At 36.0% G+C, this 13281-nt stretch overlaps 1 protein-coding gene across 3 annotated transcripts in view; it reads right to left on the bottom strand.

Annotated features, from left to right (window-relative positions):
• Nucleotides 1–13281, bottom strand: part of LOC103574458 (zinc finger homeobox protein 4) — a 142069-nt gene that overhangs the window by 108205 nt on the left and 20583 nt on the right. Inside the window, exon 1 of one of the 3 annotated variants that reach the window (XM_014443508.2) lies at nucleotides 862–1823. The exons of the other annotated variants lie outside the window; for them this stretch is intronic. The gene's annotated coding sequence lies outside the window, so the exon portion shown is untranslated. Of the gene's footprint in view, nucleotides 1–861; nucleotides 1824–13281 lie in introns of those variants that run through there. 3 annotated transcript variants of the gene reach the window in all.

Below are 13281 nucleotides of genomic sequence, written 5' to 3'. Positions count from 1 at the left end.
TGATCTTGATTTCGTTTTTATATAATTTTTTAACGGGCTATTAAATTTTTTATCATCGACACACATCAGATATACGAAGCTCAGAAAAATAACTGTCTCCGAAACATAAAGAATTAAATACTTTCAAAACTTTCGAGTTTTTAAAAATTAAAGTTGTCCACGTCTGTCGCGGCTCGATAAAAAAATGGAGTCTAAAATCTAAAGTGTTATAAAAAATAAAAAATTTAAAAATATGTAATTTAATATGTTAAATAAGAGGTCGGATCTATAAAAATGTCATGATCGGTTGTGGGAATTGAAGAAAATAAAAAAATAATAATAAACACTAAAGAGATAAATGCATCGGTCTAAGCTCTTGGCACGCGTTTCTGATGACGAGCCAACTCAAAAATTCTTCATACACACTTCACCTCAATTTCCCACTTTTTTTTTATTATTATCCTCATTATTATTAATATACTTATATATATTCCTAATCTTTTTTTGTCCGTCAATAATTTAATGCTTATTAATTTCTTTATTTACATTTTTATTCCTTGAATTATTTTTACTTGCATGAATATTCAGTATACTAAACCAACACCACGCACATTCCTTAAATACTTTTTCGGATTACCCGTAGGTCGAACAATACGACATCAGTTTCTTATTATTTATTTTTAAACAAAAATAATATTTATTAATAAAATTCATTAAAATAAAAAAAGACTTGATTTGTCTCACCGATATTTACGGCATGAGATCACGTTCTGCCGTGTGATGTTTGGTTTATAAATTAACGCCTTTTATTGCCATCCATATTGTAAATATATTTGTTAATTTTCATTTAAAGTATTAATTAAATTTTTAAATAAAAAATACCTTCATTTATTTCCAGTTTCGATATAAAAAATTTTCCTCAATTTAACCCTCGGGGTTTTGGCAACAAAGCAATCACTCTTGCACGTAACTTGGCTACACAATTAATTAATAACAAATTAAAATAATCGAACACCACATGAAGCTAGAAGCTCCGTCACCAACTGAGTATGTTACTCATTAGAGAACGAAAAAAAATATTTAAAAAGTAAATTTGAAATGACAATCACTCATGTGGCCGATTGTCCTGACCGTAACCACTAGCTCAGTACCGAGGCCTGATTAAATCGACAGTAGAAAAACCACATGGAAGGTTTACTTTGTATTAAAACTTTAAGATGCACAATCACTGAAACTATTTTCTATCCCATAGCGCTGACGGTTATAAATTACCGGCGATATCCTCCGCGTTTCCAGTACACTAGACACTGCTGTGATGAGTACCAGCATCAGCATCAACATCAATCGGCGCCAGTTGTCTTATTCACCGGGAATTCGTGATTTTCCCACACCTTCATCAGCCAATAAAAGGTCTCATACTCTTTTGCTAAAATCCTCTGTCTCCTTCTCAAAGTTTGAGCGAGCAGTTGCATCAAGCAGCGTCACTCACACGCTTTGGATAATTTTTATCACAAGGATCCGTCATTATCAAGATAATGACCCCGGTACGTGTTTCCAATTCATCTTTATCCCTTTATTATTAAACAACCAGTACCAGTACCAGCACCACCACCAACAACAACAGCAACAGTAACAGTATTGAAATTATTTTATTTTCATCTCCGTTCTCGCTCCGTTAGTGCTTTCATTCCTCTCTCATATCATCCTCTCGCGGTAAACCACTTCCTTCCTAATACATGTCGTCACCTTTTTTATTCGTTACATACAATTCGTAAACCGTTATAACACATTACCCGGCTTGGTCACATCGCCAAGAAGAATTCACACCAAAAATAAAGGATATGTTTTTCTTTTTTTTTTTTTTTTTTACTAAAAGAAGAAATTACTCGGCTAAGAAAAATATCGATGAATATTTTATTTTATTTTTCCATCAAAAGACTTCCCGTTAATTCATGTGTACTGTTGATTCATCAAAAAATTCAACGGTGTTTTAGTATGGATAATTTTACAACCCGGACGCAAGTACAGTATTGTAGCGGTGGCACCGGCAGCTCAGTGCTTTTCAGTTACACACATTATTCCGCCCGGCTTTTGTGATTGTCTATGTATGATACTATTATATATATGTATGTGTTTATAAAACGTTTGTATTTAAAACGCGTGAAAACCGCGTGGTACAGTTGGTTCTATGGAGCGTGCGCCTCGTCCAGCGTCCAAAGCGATACTACCTCACTCCCTCTCACTCTTACAACCGGCTCCTGTCTTCTTTATTCTTTCACTCACTAACTCTTATCCCACCTACACCCTCCCCCTCCACCTCTTTTTCATATTATACATTATACACTACACTCTATACACTCGGTAAGTAAAGACGACGCACTCATCCAGTATACATGTATCTATATATGTATATATGACTTCTGTTTTGTCTCTTTTGCGCTGAGATATAGACATGATAAACTCTTTTTGATAAAAAAAACTATCGCTACGGTAATGTTTACTTTCGTGTTGCCTAAATTACTTTTTTTAATACGATACTATTATTTACTTACAATTTTTATTTTATTCATTCCAATGTATATATTTTCTTATGATTCTGAAGTTGGCAGACAATTGAAAATTTTCGAATATTTTTTTCAGCAATTTAATTTAAAATAGAAAAAAAAATAAAAATATGCGCATGTAGAAAATTAAAAATACTATAGGTGCAATTTTCTTAAATATTTTTTTTTTTTTAATGTATCGTTCTTAAAAAAATCAAAAAATTATTAGATGTCGGCTAACTTCAGAATGATATTTTTTTTTTTTTTTTCAGGTAAAAAAAAAATTTATGGTTAATCAGTAATCGGAAATTTGATGATCTCACTCACGGGTGATGGCTTAGAAGTTTGGAATTTTTTTTTTAATTATACGACAAAAAGGGTAAAATGGACCAAAAGTATTAATTTAATTATTAATAATAATTTTTTTTATGTAAACTGATTTTGTGTGACAATAAATTTTTTTTTTTAATGACTGTTACATAAAATAATAATTTAAAGACTCAGAAAAGTCGGGACAGTGAAAATAAATCAGGCATTTTTAAGCCCCCCCCCCTCCCAGATCTTTAACTTGTACAGATAAATGAATTAAAAAATGTAAGATAATTATAGTAACCTTTTATTAAAATTAAAATGAATTTTTATTTGTCATGTGGGAGAAGATATTAGACGTTTAGAATGTCCTGATTGGAAAATGCCTCGAGTAAAGAGATACCTTTCACGCGACTCCACCATAGATTGGCTAGGAACGTTATGACGACGTTTAATAGACGACACTAAAAGGTCTCTCACGTTTAAAGTACCTATCATTTGTGCGGGTGGACAATTATTGGAATTACTTTAAACGTTCATTGTGCTTTTAGTAATACAAGTGTAATTTTAGTCACTCATATTTTATCTGTAATAGAAAACTATTATTTTTTTACTTAGGTACATACTTAACTACCTGACGGTATGGCTGTAAATTAGCTGCAGATTTATGCTTCACATGTTTGGTAGAAAAATTTAAAGGCGGTTTTTCAGTTGCAAAAATGAGGTTCGAGTGGCACACGACTTTTTTTATTTTCACTGCATGTATCGCGCGGTCAGAATTAGCGTAGTGGGCACATGCTAAACATTCAATAAACCGCTCTAAAGCCGACCAAAATAATCGTAATCATAAATAATCGAGACTAAATATATACGTCTAGCTGACGGGTTGCTGCGCGTTTCTGCACTCGCGTACCAACTGCCGTCTTCGTAATCTATCGTCTACAATAACTTCATGTACTATACATTTAATTATCTATTTCATTCATTACTTCCCATATCATTTTATTTTTTATTAATTAAACCCATTAATTTTTCCCACAGTCGACTTTAAGAATCGCGCGGTTTCCATTTTCAATGGTCCAGAAATAAATTTTTTTCCAAAAACAACATCTCAATTTTCAGGAAAAATTTTCATAATTTATATTGAGATTTATTTCAACGAAATTCCTTTATGAATAGAAATTGAGCTTCGTTTTTTAAAAGCCTCTGAAATTTTTTTTGTGGTTTTTCCTGAAATTCAGCTATTCAAGAAAAAATCAAACCTCTGAAACCACAAAAAATTAAATGGAGCCTCGTTTTACATATTTACTAAACATTTTTTTCAAAATTTCATACTGGATATTAAATAAAAATTTGTGATCAATAGATTTCTATAATTTATAGCTAATTAATTACTGATTGAAAAACCTAATCAAGGTCAATAAATTTGAAAAATTTAATCAATGTTTTTTTTTCTAATTTTTGGCAAAAGTAAATTAGTGTTCATGTTCTGTAAAAAATTATCTTAATAATCATGAATATGCCAGTTAATTACAAAATTAACAAATTGACATCGGATTGAAGGACAAAACATCCGAAGTCTATTATTATTATTAATTACCGACAATTTATAATAAATGGTTGATATTTAAAAATAGCAAATAGTAAAAAGAAGAAAAGCATGCATCCAGCCATCGGCAAACGCGATCAAGCGTTACAAAGTCGACATACCAAACAAAACCGGAGCGTCCCCAACTCCCGAGTCCCCAAGCTCAGCGTACCGTTCGAAATAACATAATAGCCAACTAAGCGTGTCCGCGATGGTCATTAGTACGCAATAATGCTCGGATGGCATGGCTCGGTACTGGTGTTCACTTTCATACATAAATATCCCTGCTCATACTCGTACATTGCATGTTGTGACCGATCCATAGGCGATTTGTTTTTTAAAATTAAATTATTAATTGTCGATTGTCATCAGCATCAGGCATTTTGATTTTTTTTGTTATTTATATGGAGATAGGTATTTATATGAATATAGATGCAGATGTAGATGTATGTGTTGATAGAAAAGTTGCGTTGGGTCCCGATCAGGCAGACAAAACGGACATATGGTCGGCTGGCTCGACCGATTAGACACATTTGCATTACAATGGTAAAGTCTGCAGCCACCACCGACTACGGGGGCTCCTAGTACGCTTTATTACGACCACCGTGGTCCATAGTCTCATGTGAGTATGAGGCTCTAAGGATAAGGCGACTATGCCACTGACATAATGGTACTTAACCTGGTATAAGCACACTGCCAGTGGTGGTAGTGCTCGTCGACGCATGTATTAAAGGCTTGTGTGTGATAAAAAAAATATTTTTTTCAAATTTTTTAATCTTGTTTCCCTTAGCACCCGCTGGGCCTTTTGTTTAAACGTACACTTAAATTCTCTACTGGCATTGTATTATTTTTACTGTTTTTTTTTTTTTTTATCAGCGATATATAAATAGACATGGGGGAACTAGTTTTGTCATTGTAACGATCTGGTTTTTTTAGTCATTGATAAAGTGGTTTTGATAGTTTCTAAATATATTCCGCATAGATAAATGCAATGAATATTTTTTTGTTATTATTATTAATTCATTTTTTATTAGTTCATATTTTTATCCAACGTAAGAGCACTGACTTTTCTCAAAATTAATCATTTTTTTAAATTTTAAAAATTGGTCAAGACAGTTTTTAAATTTTTACAGTTTGGTTGGTAGAAAAAGTTGGCAAGTTTTAAAAAGTTTTTCATAAAAATGATTCCCAGACACAAGTTAAATTATAAGTGGAATTAATATTTTAAGAAGATCTAGACAATTCAGTGGTGATATGAATAATAAAAAAGTTTTAGTCCGTTATTTTTTCTACGCCAACAATTCTCAGGGGTAAATTGCGATGACTTTGCTGTCAATGACCTCAGGTTAGAAATTAATTAGACAAGTGCCGAGTGGCTTTGCCAGGAGGAAATCAAATGGAGGAAAAAAAGTGTACTTGGGTACAAGCAATCAACGAAAACAGATGAATTAATGGCCGCCCCTATATACGCAAGTAATGCTGGTGTGTATGATGCTTCCCTTGAGATAATGCCGTCCATATCTCGGATCTTATATGGCAGAGGGAAGATTCGCAATTGTATTAAGTTTTTACGTGTGTGTACACTGTATTTACGCAGCTAGCCCACGATTTATATTTATATTTGAACAGCAATGCGCCCACAGAAAAGTCAATAAATAAAATAATAAAACATAAAGCATTGCTATTATTATTCGCATTATTTTTGCTATTACTATTACTATCAGCATTACACAGATCGCGTAAAATCGAGCTCAGTCGATCGGTCGATTTTCCACTTGAAGCATTGCCGTTTTTATCTCTTTTTCTCATTTTCTCCATTACTCAACGAATAAAAGGACGTAATTTATATTGGAATTATTGAGTTATGTCTTGAAATAAGGCTCTAAGATAAAAAATTTAAAAAAACTTAATTCATTTCATCTAGAATATTTTTCAAATATGATTAATTATTATTTAACCCACTTAATAATTAATTTATCTACTCCAATCGATAAATTACTCCTGAAATGTCAACTGTCAGTGCAGTTAATTTTCTAAAATTATTTATTTATTTATAAATAATTTTATTGAATAAAAAATTAGCCAACATAAAGTAAGTTTGCCAATTGGCAATATCATCGGTACATGAGGGTTGAATGCCCAGTATTCTTCAATATTTCACGGATAATTTTTATCTCCCTTACGGTGGGATGAGAATAGCGCGGGGAGAGAGCGAAAGAAAGAAGAGAAAAAAGATGAGGTAAAAAGAAGAAAAAGCAAAGAAAGATATAAGGGAGTGTATAAGAGAGAATAGTAACTACCGGCGATGGCTGGGGTAAGATCCCGAAGGCACAATACGACGAGACTTTGGCCAGGAAAAAAATTCTTACATGTCGGTCGCTCGGCGAATGAGTAGACTACCCTGGCATCACACCCTCATTTTTGGCTTAACGGAGACCCTCGGGCGGGTTAATTCATTATTAAATAGCACAAACGTGCATTCAACGCAATTCTTGTACACATCTCGCTCGTACGGGCGAGCTATAACGACCTACGTCTGACGATAAATAAAGATATGCCTCTGAAGAAAATAATACCGGGAAACTCTCATAGAAGTAATGGAAAATATTTATAAAAATAAATAAAAGTTAAATATAAATACCCATGGCTGCTGATAATAAGTGAATATGATGAATGAGGACGTATGAGCGGTGAATTTTTTATCAGAGATAAATAAGGATGGGATCGATTTTTCGGTGGATCGATCATTTAGTTTTTTTCGGAGTACCAGCTGCCTGCCGAGTGAAAGAATGAACCGAGCGGGAGATTATAAAGCGTTTACTGGTACTGAGTATCCCGGCTCCGGGGCACTTTTCTCGTGCTCCTGATCTGCATAAAAATAGGGGCATTCGGCACCCCGAGGAGGTGGAGATATGATGAGACTGAGAGGAAAATGGGAGCGAGTGAGAGCAGATTCTTAATACAAGATCAGATTATGATTCTGCGGGGGAGTAAGTGGGGTGGGAATCCATACCAGGGACGGGCAGACAGGAGCCTGAAAAAAGTTACCAAGTAGCAGTAAGTGAGATCGAGCTGGAGATGATAAATATAAAGAATAAGGCTCTGAGAATAAGTAGTTTTGTGCTCTTGTGAGTATACTACTGTACTTGCGCTCTTTCTTAAGATTTTTTTTTATTTTTTAGCCACTATACTCTATACGCGGTTCATCATTAAATGCCCGTCGTAACTTTAAGATTTTAAGGGAACGCGAGAAATAAAATGAAATGCAATAAAAAATGGATAAAAATGACGTTCTATAGAAAACAATAAAAGATCCGGGTTTCTCATTCATTTAAGTTGTTTATTTATTTATTTTTTATTAAACACCGCGACTTGAAACTGCGTAGAGCTGGACGACCAGGAGGTCCCAGGTGCCGGTGTTTTGTGTCCCGAGCTTGTAAACACTGAGACTCAAACAGTTTAATTTATAAAAATAACTGAAATAGTTGACTTTGAAACAACATATTCTAAATATTTTATTTACTGCCGTTTATTGCAAAAAAAAAAAAAAAAAAAAAAAAAAAAAAATATTTAAAAAATTATGAACCGCAAGTTTTGAAATTTAACTTGAGTATTTTTTATTTTTTAAAAATAAAATATCCATAGCAATTCAACAGATTGAATTGACCACAAGTTGTAACCGCATAAAATATCCATATATATATGTATATATGAATGTATAAAAGAGAATAACGACAAGGATTCCCGAGAAGCAGGAGCAGTAGTGCAGAGTCGTTGTGTTAAACCTACAAGAGAGAAAGAGAGGACAGCAGTGTTCATTTTATTTAAAACCCACGGTCATTGTCGTAGTACAGCATACACTGCAGTAAGCATAGCTGGTCGTATTGCCTGGACGGTGCTCTCGCGTGTGCAGATCTCGTCCGACACCCCGCGAGGTAAATAAAGAGACCCGCCTTCTAATGGCGCGAGTAAGGCTTGAGAGGGCGCGCGAGAGAGGCCGAGGACTAACGATATATCTCAGAGACTATTGTCTTGCGGATACCGCGCGACAGTCGTGGCCATTATATCAAGATTAACTCTCTTATATACCCAACAGCGAGGTGGAGGATATGCAGGAAGAGCAAGAGAAGAAGAAGGAGGAGGGGGAGAAGGAGGAGAGACCCGGACAAGAAAGAAAAGATACTCTTTGTCGTTTTCAAGCCTCATCCACGATACACGACTCAGACCAGGTGGAATGAGGAGACAGAGGAATATCCACATACGTACGCTTAATACATATATATATATATATATATTTTAAATATAGCTCACTGTATATACAGTAAGGGTATACATAAGTATGCTTTGTCGAACTCAAGAGATTCATAAAAAATATAAGAAGTGCAAGCAGAAATTCCCATGTTGCGACTTGTTAGAGAAAACTCAGAAAGGAAAATTGTAAAGTAAATTTTTAAATGAATAATCGTAATTTATTTTTTCTTATTTCACATGTTTATACGTCAGAGTACTCGATTCACAAAGCAACGGATACTTATGAAATTACCCACTGAGAATTAATAAATAAAGGAGGAAAATTTTCAAACAGAAAACCGGGGAGTATAAACATGTCTCGGCAGATTTGGAGCCGTTTAACGACTCCCAGCTATCTGCTAGTGAATGTCTGCAATGTCCTGCAACCAGCAGACATAAGAGCACATACGGAGGCGAGGGTGTATGCTAGGCATCCTTAGAAGAGGACATTATAAGAAATTATGAGCTCCTGCTTCATACGTGAGCTCCTCCGGTGCCTCAGTACCCTCTTTGTCACCTATCACCGTCTCGCTCCAACTCGAGTGAACGTTAGTCGCAGACAGAGTCCATGGCTGGCCCTCTCACTCGCTTCAGGATCCTTATACAAGATCTGTGGCGGTTCTTAATGTCTTCTCCCTTTTAATGTTCTTCTCTCTGCCCTCGAGGTCGATCTCGAACATTTTTGCCCAATGCTTGACCCCCTTCATCTCCTTTTCCTCCTCGCCCTTGTCGATTTCGAGCGAGTGTGTCCGCGCCTCTGCCTTTGCCCGATATTGAATTATAACCCGCGTGTATTTATCGTTTTAAAATCCCCTGTTGTCCTCAGTGAACGTTAAAATAAAATTATAAATAACAACAAAATAGTCCGAGCAACAGGGAACAAAATAAAAATATATAACTTTGAATTTTTTACAAACCCGAGAATGGAATTCGTTGCTCGGGGAGCAGATTCCTCTTGCCGGTTCATTTTTTCCCCACATCGACACTGGATCGACAGGTAGCCTGTGTGGTAGTCCTGTTTTATAACTATTCTAATTCAGATTCACGATTCTCGATAAAAAAACTCAAAAATAAATACTGCTCGTCCTTTCTGCTATTGCCGAGGAAAAGACAAAAACAGATCCAGGATATGTATGTACTTTCACTGTATACATGCTCGAGCAGCAGCATAAACACGAGTCTCTGGCCTATTGAGATAGAGACTGAGAGTTGACATTGGTACGACATGTGATACGAGGTCATGACTCGTGAGTATAAGGTCAATAACATGTGTGTGTAGCAAGGACGTTCGAGTAGATGGCTCAAGTCAACGACTAGACTAGACTAGATCTCTGCTGAATTGGATGCTCCCGAGTTTTACAGCTACTATACGGTTATGGCTCACTATGAGGGTGGTCTTCGCTGCACGACGTAGTAATTCAACACACATACACTCTCATATATCTGTCTCACTCTTCCTCTCAACCCCTTTGACATTTCACCCCAAACCTATAACTACAGTGGGTCTTTTTCAGAACCGTAGTGCAGTCCACCGACACATCCATCTCTTAGCAGTCTCTGCTACTGACACACGCTCGTCGTGGCATAACACACACTGTCGTCATGTACTGGCAAGTCGACAAGCTCGATCATGAATGGAACCACGTGTTTTCATACGTTATACACTGGTTCACTTTATAGAAATTTTTCTGCTACGTCCTGTCAGTCGCGATCGCATAAATCTGTCGGGAAATTAACTCCTCGTAAATTATGTAGAGTTAGATAAATTTTCGCGTGTTAAACATGTAATTAAAAAAAAAAAATAAAGTTGATTTATATCAGTAGCCCAGTAAGTTATAAACGGACTTGATACTTTTTTGTCTGTTATAGGACAGCAGGAAGCCTGGGAAGAGTTTGTCCGAGTAGACTCATCCGAGGGCTAAGTGAGACGAGACAATGGGGGCATTGTCACAGATATACTTTGGTGGACGCAGAGCCACTACCGGAGACAGCAGATCAGCGTCATCAGAGAGTCCTAGGTATTATGTGCTTTGGTTGCTGGGTCTCTCGGGAGTCGGGCATAAGCGAAAAGAAAAGAGATTAACGAATTCGGAAGCACCCTAGCATTTTTACGGTCGATTATTACGACGCCCGGTTTGTAAGTACCAGGACACTTGGGTCGCGACAAGCTGCGCGGAATAGCTAACAGGAAGATGAGAAACGTGGAATAGAAATAGCTATGGGGAGATAAACACCCAGAAAGACGGACGTAAATAAGACAACGGAGATCGGTATCAAGATTATGCGCCGCAGGTACCAGATTTTAGGTGTCACAAATTTCCTACCTCCTGTCCTCGTCGGCTAACAGCCTCGTCACCACTCATGACAACTGCCTAAGTTTATTCTTTTTTTAAATATTATACACAATATTTTTCACAACACATCTAAAATAAGATTCTCGAGTTTTTTTTCATTACTGTCCTTATTTTTCTCACTTCGTTTACGCTCTTTTTATTTTTTGACATTTATCGACTTTGTTTAGTTTTTCTTCAACAGTTTCCTATTTGGCCTCAATTCTTTACAACTGTAAGCACTTTTTTCTTCTTTCATTTCATTATATTATCTTTTCACCTTTCGACGGACATGTATACAGTATGTGTGTGTGTGTCTTTATTCGGGGTGGTATTATTCGTAGAAGCCTATATATAACTGCCGAGGATTGTTTGAGTTAAAAAAAAAACAGAGCAAGTGAGAGGTGACGATAAAATATAAAGAGAGTTGGGTTTATACCACCAAGTGTCCAAGAGTGGTCACGGGAATGAAGAAGAGTCTTTTTAGTCCTGAGAATTTTCAAGACAAAGCCAGCCTGACGTGTTTTCACACGCCCCGGGGTCCGCGTAAAACATATCCAGGGGTTGCTGCACCCTACTTGTGCTGGCATTAGATCCGCACCGGTCATCACCTGGCCGAGAGAAGAGCAAGCGACTGTCCTCGGAGGCTTCTTCTTTTCATTTTCATTATTATTCTCTATTATTTTTTTGCCTTGATATTATATTTAAGTACGTGGACGCTTTTGTCCGCTCGCATAAATTAATGGTACTTGCATTACCTTCTTCTCACGTCACTCATATCAACGTTCATTTCGCACAGAAAAGCTAAATCAAAGCAGCTGAACAGCAGCTGATGACTGTTAAGAAAAATCTCTCATCTAAACTTAATTACTTGACCTATTTTTATTTTTACTGCCCACTTTGTGATGGAATTTCTATATAAATTTATAAAAATTGGTTACAGTGAGAAATAAAATTAAACAATGCCGGAGTCTAAAGGAACGAGATTTTATTGTCGAAAATCCTATGAAAATTTCCGACTAATAATAAAATGAAAATAATAAAAAAAAAAAAAAAACTGAGACGGGTTTTCTTGAATTTAAATAAACGAAAATCTCCAGTAGAGTTTTAGTTGCTGTCACGTGTATTAAAATTTTTTATTTTATTTTTTTTTTCCGAGTCATAACTATACAATTTTTATAGTTGACACTGGTAGAGCAGAGAGCAGAGGGCAGAGCAAGAGAAAAATAATAAAAAGAGAAGGATCACCTGGCGGAGTCTCAGTGTCTCGGGCAAACGCTTTTGTCCAAACGGGAAATTTTACGATTTCCGAGAGCAGAGGCATCCACAGTTGTTCTAATGACCGTGTGTATACATCCACATTTATATAGATGGTTTAGGATACAGTGTAGAACACTATAGCACCTTTTGAATTCAAGGAAATGCCGCGATCCCGGATCCAGCCAATAATGTATCAATGGTTCATGCGCGAACGGACATCCAAGAGAATAGCCGTACGTTAGAAAGAATAAATAAGAAAAAAAAATAATAAAACGTACGAGTATCCTAGTTCTTTAGCTAAAGGCCTCATTGCACCCTCTCCTCCAGCTATTTCTCGGGCTAGTTAATTCCCTGGAGGTATAAAGAAAATAAAATAAAAAAAAAAAAGAGAAAATGGTTTAGCTAAAGAAATAGAAGAGAATAACCACCCTCTCTATTACCCCCGTGGTTACTTAAGATCTGGTCTTCTCTTTTTATTATTCCATTTCTCTTATTTTTTCCGATGGTTTTTCCGTTTCACTTACTCATCGTCTTTGCGGCTAGGCGGCAATACGGTGCATCTACTCTTGTCTACTCAGCCCCGGGATAGTGCTGGTGTACACAGCTATTCTCTTTCTCACGGTTTGCCAAAAAGAAACCGGCAGGTAGTTGTATTGTCGTCACTCCACGATTAGGACTATTTTCCATAAATACTTAAACGCTTTATGTGTTGTATGGCTGGATTTCTGTGCATTTATAAATATATATGTATATTAAAACTCGTACTTTTCGCATTTATTGTACGTGTTTGCTAGGCGTGCCTACTCAACTATGAAACATTTATCTTTTCAAATTTTTATCTTACAGAATACGGAGCACACCTGCATACTGATGAGACTGATGATCCTGTGGATGAAAAAATACGACTTCGGAGAATTTTTTAATGAAAAACTCAAGCTTCGGGGGAACAGACCAGAGATTTCTGGTTTTTTTTTTGACATCA

The sequence above is a fragment of the Microplitis demolitor genome, chromosome 7, assembly GCF_026212275.2.
Source record: "Microplitis demolitor isolate Queensland-Clemson2020A chromosome 7, iyMicDemo2.1a, whole genome shotgun sequence".
NCBI lineage: Eukaryota > Metazoa > Arthropoda > Insecta > Hymenoptera > Braconidae > Microplitis > Microplitis demolitor.
This window is presented reverse-complemented; position numbering and strand designations above follow the sequence as displayed.